The sequence below is a fragment of the Gorilla gorilla genome, chromosome 4, assembly GCF_029281585.2.
Source record: "Gorilla gorilla gorilla isolate KB3781 chromosome 4, NHGRI_mGorGor1-v2.1_pri, whole genome shotgun sequence".
NCBI lineage: Eukaryota > Metazoa > Chordata > Mammalia > Primates > Hominidae > Gorilla > Gorilla gorilla.
Genome location: NC_073228.2, coordinates 24,193,630 through 24,199,629, shown reverse-complemented (window position 1 = coordinate 24,199,629; position 6,000 = coordinate 24,193,630).

The following is a 6,000-nucleotide window of genomic DNA, read 5'->3' as shown; positions in this document are numbered from 1 at the left end:
AATCAGGGAATCTGATGGTGTAACTCTCAGTTCAAGGCCAAAGGCCTGAGAAGCCAGGAAGGGTGGAGGAGAGGGGAGAAGTCCTGGAGTTTAAAGGCTGGGGAGCCTGGAGTTGTTGTCCAAGGACAGGAGAGGAAGAATGTGTCCCAGCTCCAGCAGATAGCTTGACATAGTTACCTCTCTGTTTTTGTTCTCTCCGGGGCCCTAGGAGATTGGTAAATAATGCTTTACCAGGTTTCTAGATATTCTTTAATCCATTCAAGTTGACACCTAAAGTTAACCACCGCACAATCCATAGATCCCAGCCAAGGCAAAAGAAGCTTTACCCCAGGCTGGGTGCATTTGCTCACGCCTATAATCCCAGCACTTTGAGGGGTTGAGGCAGGAGGATCGCTTGAGCCCAGGAGTTCCAGACCAGCCAGGGCACATAGTGAGACCCCGTCTCTATCCAAAAAAAAAAAAAAAAAAAAAAAAATTCTGAGCATGGTGGCAAGTGCCTGTAGTCCCAGCTACCTGGAGGCTGAAGTGGGAGGATCACTTGAGCCCAGGAGGTCAAGGCTACTGTGAGCTGAGATCATGCCACTGCACTCCAGTCTGGGCAACAGAGCAGAGTGAGACCCTGTCTCAAAAAAAAAAAAAAAAAAAGGCCAGGCAAGGTAGCTCACCCCAGCACTTTGGAGGCCAAGGCAGGCAGATCACTTGAGGTCAGGAGTTTGAGACCAGCCTGGCCAACATGGTAAAACCCCACCTCTACTAAAAATACAAAAATTAGCCCTGCGTGGTGGTGGGCAACTGTAATCCCAGCTACTCGGGAGGCAGAGGTTGCAGTGAGCTGAGACCATGCCACTGCATTCCAGCCTGGGCAACAGATCAAGACTCTGTGTCTCAGAAAAAAAAAAGAAAAAAAAAAAAAAAGAAAAAGAAAAAGAAGATTTTCCCCAGCCTCTTTTTTTTTTTAGGAAAAAGAAAATCCTATATGCCTTCAACATCAGCTGGCAAATGTAAATGTATGTTTTATTTACTGTCTTCCCTTCCTCTAACAACAAAAAAAAGGTCATTCACATTATGATCAAGCTACTATAAATTCAGTTTTGAGCAATGCAAATAAATGTTTAATCAAATTCTAAATCTCCTAAGACATCATCAGCTTTATAGCTTCCTGGCTGAGAAAGTGGTATTTGTGAGGGTGAGAAGATAATGAAATGGCTGAAATGACTCAAGGTAGCTTTAGTCAATCAGGAAATCAACATATTTTTGCCCCTATAGTGCTCAGTGAGAATGACCCATTAGGAAGACTAAATGGGGCTTTGAAAAACCAGTGCTTGCTTCACTTCCTACTAGCCAGGCCTGCTCAGGGAGCACCCAGAGCCAAAAGAAGTAACTCGAGTATGATGGAAGCCCAGTTCAGAAAAAAAGATTATGTGTAACTTCCCCCTGGAAACAAAATTTGTTTTCCACTGCCAGGCGAGCCGGGCTGCAAATTCTTGAATGGGATGCCTGCACTGGGGAGGATCAGAGGAGACTCTGTTTGAGTGACTGTCCTGACAAGCTGGGAAAAAAATGACATGGGGCATGGTTAAAGGCTGGCAGCTGCGCAGTGGCTCACACCTGTAATCCCAGCACTTTGGGAGGCCAAGGCGGGCGGATCACGAGGTCAGGAGATCAAGACCATCCTGGCTAACACGGTGAAACCCCGTCTCTACTAAAAATCCAAAAATTAGCTGGGCGTGGTGGCAGCGGCCTGTAATCCCAGCTACTTGGGAGGCTGAGGCAGGAGAATGGTGTGAACCCGGGAGGCGGAGCTTGCAGGGAGCCAAGATAACGCCGCTGCACTCCAGCCTGGGAAACAGAGCGAGACTCCATCTCAAAAAAAAAAAGGAAGTAAAGGCTGGCAGCTGCTTTTGGGGGGGTGTTCCCAGGAGCTTCAGAGGACTCAAGAATGAAGGAATAAAAATCACCTTAAATATTTGAAGGCATAAAGACTTTACTTTCAAACAAAGCAACACTAGCTTGAAATGTATGATATGCCTCTTCCCAGTTTGTTTTATTCTCCCCATTTTGGTTATTATGATTTTTTAAATCCTTTCATTCTTTTCACTCAGAATGAGGCAAGTAATTGATTTCCTTATGAAGAGGCCAGGCAGTCCATTTTTCATGGCGTTCAGCGTGCACAGCAAATCTAAAACCATTGTCTGGCAAATGCAGCTTGCAGCCGCAATCATTTTTTTCACCAGGTAAGCCGGCTGGCGTATGTTTTTAGAATTTTATTGTTAAGTATTGTCTTTTACTGGTTAAATCAATGATAACATTCTTTACTTTGTGGTTATGTTACTCAAAATGAGGATTTTAAACAATGATAAAAATAAAGCTTGTTAGATCATTTTTAATGGTAATAAATTGGTTCCTGAAGATTTGATTAAAAAGAAAACTAGGTCAATCTAAGCAGAGTCCAAATGAGGTAGAAAGTCCATAGAGAACAGGAAAAAAGGAAGTTGTGGAACCACAGACACAGTAGAAGGAAAAAAATTGGCCAGGTGCGATGGCTCACACCTGTAATCCCAGCACTTTGGGAGGCTGAGGTGGATGGATCGCTTGAGCCCAGGAGTTCCAGACCAGTCTGGGCAACATGACAAAACCCCCATCTCTACAAAAACTATACAAACAAAAAACATTAGCCAGGCGTGGTCGTGGGCACCTGCAGTCCCTAGCTACTTCGTAGGCTGAGGTAGGAGTTATCACTTGAGCCTGGGAGGTGGAGGTTACAGTGAGCTGAGATTGAGCCATTGCACTCCAACCTGGGTGACATGGTGACAGAGTGAGACCCTGTCAAAGAAAAAAAAAGAAAAGAAATTTATTTAATTAATTTAGTTTTGTGACAAAGTCCCTTTCTGTCTCCCAAGCTGGAGTGAAATGGCATAATCATAGCTCACTGCAGCCTCAAACTCTGGGCTCAAGGCATCCTCCTGCCTTAGCCTCCCAAAGTGTTGGAATTACAGGCACGAGCCACTGCAAGGCTAGATTTTTTTTTTTTTTTTTTTTTGAAACAAAGTTTGGCTCTGTCACCCAGGCTGGAGTGCAGTGGTGCAATCTCGGTTCACTGCAATCTCTGCCTCCCGGGCTCAAGCAATCCTCTTGCCTCAGTTTCTTAAGTAGCTGGAACTACAGGCACGTGCCACCATGCCTGGCTAATTTTTGTATTTTTTGGAGAAAAGGGGTCTCAATATGTTGCCCAGGCTGGTCTTGAATTCCTGGGTTCAAGCATCCACCCACCTCGGCCTCCCAAAGTGCTGGGATTACAGGTGTGAGTCACCACGCCCAGCCAAAAAAATGTTATGTGTTAAATCGAAAAGAAAAATCACCAAGCCATTTTGCATATTTTTCTGGAGAGATATAGATACAGATACAGATATATATGTAGAGAGAGATAAAGATATACAGATAGATCTGGACTGGACACCTTATGATAATATAGTATCAGTTGGGTATAACTTTGTTCCGGAAAGGACAAAGGGAACTGATTAAAGAAGACTTAAGGCATATATATGTAATGTTTTCCCAATTCCTCATACCACTTCTTTTTATTAATTTTTATTGAGATATAATCAATTTATCTACCATAAATTCACCCTTTTAAATAAGTACACAATTTAGTGGGTTTTAATATAGTATTCACAAGGTTATACAACCATCACCACTATTTGATTCCAGAACATCTGGCTGGGCTCGGTAGCTCACACCTGTAATCCCAGCACATTGGAAGGCTGAGGTGGGTGAATCACCTGAGGCCAGGAGTTTGAGACCAGTCTGGCCAACATGGTGAAACCCCGTCTCTACTAAAAAAAATATAAAAATTAGCCGGGTGTGGTGGTGCATGCCTGTAATCCCAGCTACTTGGGAGGCTGAGGCAGGAGAATTGCTTGAACCAGGGAGGTGGAGGTTGCAGTGAGCCGAGATTGCACCACTGCACTCCAGCCTAGGTGACGGAGCGAGACTCTGTCTCAACAAATAAACAAACAAACAAAAACAGAACATTTTCATCAAGCCAGAAAGAAGCCCCCAAATCACTGGCCCTACTCCCCATTTCCTCTCCCATTTCCTGGCAAGTATTTATTTACTTCCTATGAATTTGCCCCTTCGGGACATTTTAAATAAATGAAATCATACAATATGTGATTTCACTAAATAAGACTTTTGTGTGTGGCTTCTTTCAAATAATTTTTAAAATTGTGGTAAAGTATGCATAACATAAACCACCACCCCCCCTTTTTTTTGAGACAGGGTCTCCCACTCTGTCTTCCAGGCTGGAGTGCAGTGGTATGATCACGTCTCACCGCAGCCTCAAACTCCCCAGGCTCAGGTGATCCTCCTACCTCCATCTCACAAGTAACTGGGACCGCAGGAACACACCACCACACCTGGCTAATTTTTGCATTGTTTGTAGAGATGGGGTTTCACTATGTTGCCCAGGCTGGTCTTGAACTCCTGGACTCTTGTAATCCACCCACCTCGGCCTCCCAAAGTGCTGGGATTACAGGCATGAGCTACCACACCTGGTTGTCTCTAACCATTTTTAAGTGTATATTTGAGTAGTGTTAAGTATATTCACATTGTTGTACAACCAATCTCCAGAACTTTTTCATCTTCCCAAATTGAACCTCTGTACCTATTAAACACTAACTCCCCATTCTCTCCTTCTCCCGGCCCATGGTAACCACCCTTCTACTTTCCGTCCTTTTTTTTTTGAGACAGAGTCTCGCTCTGTTGCCCAGGCTGGAGTGCAATGTCGGGATCTCAGCTCACTGCAACCTCCGCCTCCCGGGTGCAAGTGATTCTCCTGCCTCAGCCTCCCGAGTAGCTGGGATTACAGGCACCTGCCACCACACCCAGCTAATTTTTTTGTATCTTTAGTAGAGACAGGGTTTCACTATGTTGGCCAGGCTGGTCTTGAACTCCTGATGTCGTGATCCGCCTGCCTTGGCCTCCCAAAGTGCTGGGATTACAGGTGTGAGCCACCATGCCCAGCCTACTTTCTGTCTTTATGAATTTGACCACTCTAGGTACCTCATATGAGTGGAATCACACAGTATTTGTCCTTTGGTGACTGGCTTATTTCGCTTAGCATAATGCCCTCAAGGGTTCTCCATGTTGTAATATGTGTCAGAATTTCCTTCCTTTCAAGGCTGAATAATATATCTGTTACATGGATCAATCACATTTGGGTTATCCATTCATCAGTTAATGCACATGTAGGCTGTTTCCACCTTTTGGTCATTGAGAATAATGCTGCTGTATACATATGTGTGTATGTTTTTGCATGACCATTTGTTTGCAATTCTTTTGACTATATATGTATGAATAGAATTAGTGGGTCATATGGTAGCTCTAAGTTTAACTTTTTTGAGCAACTGCCAAAGCATTTTCCACAGTGCTACATGGTTTTACATTCTCGCTAACAATCTATAATGGTTCCAATTTTCCCAAATCCTCTCCAACACTTTTTATTTTTATTTTTTTAAAACAATTACAGCCATGCTAGTGAACGTGAAGTGGCATCTCATTGTGGTTTGGGTTTTAATTTTATAATATTTTAATTTTTAAAATCAAAAGAATATACTTTGGCCAGGCGTGGTGGCTCACACCTGTAATACCAGCATTTTGAGGGGCCGAGGTGGGTGGATCATCTGAGTTTAGGAGTTCGAGACCAGCCTGGCCAAAATGGTGAAACCCCATCTCTACTGAAAATACAAAACTTAGCCGGGTATGGTGGCGGGCGCCTGTAATCCCAGCTACTCAGAAGGCTGAAGGAGGGGAATCACTTGACCCGGGAGGTGGAGGTTGCCATGAGTCGGAATCACGCCACTGCACTCCAGCCTGAGAGGAGACTCTATCTAAAAAAAATACATATATGTGTATTGTGTATATGCAAAGCACAAACATCTAAGGGCAGGGCGTGGTGGCTCACGCTTGTAATCCCAGCACTTTGGGAGGCTGAGGCAGGCG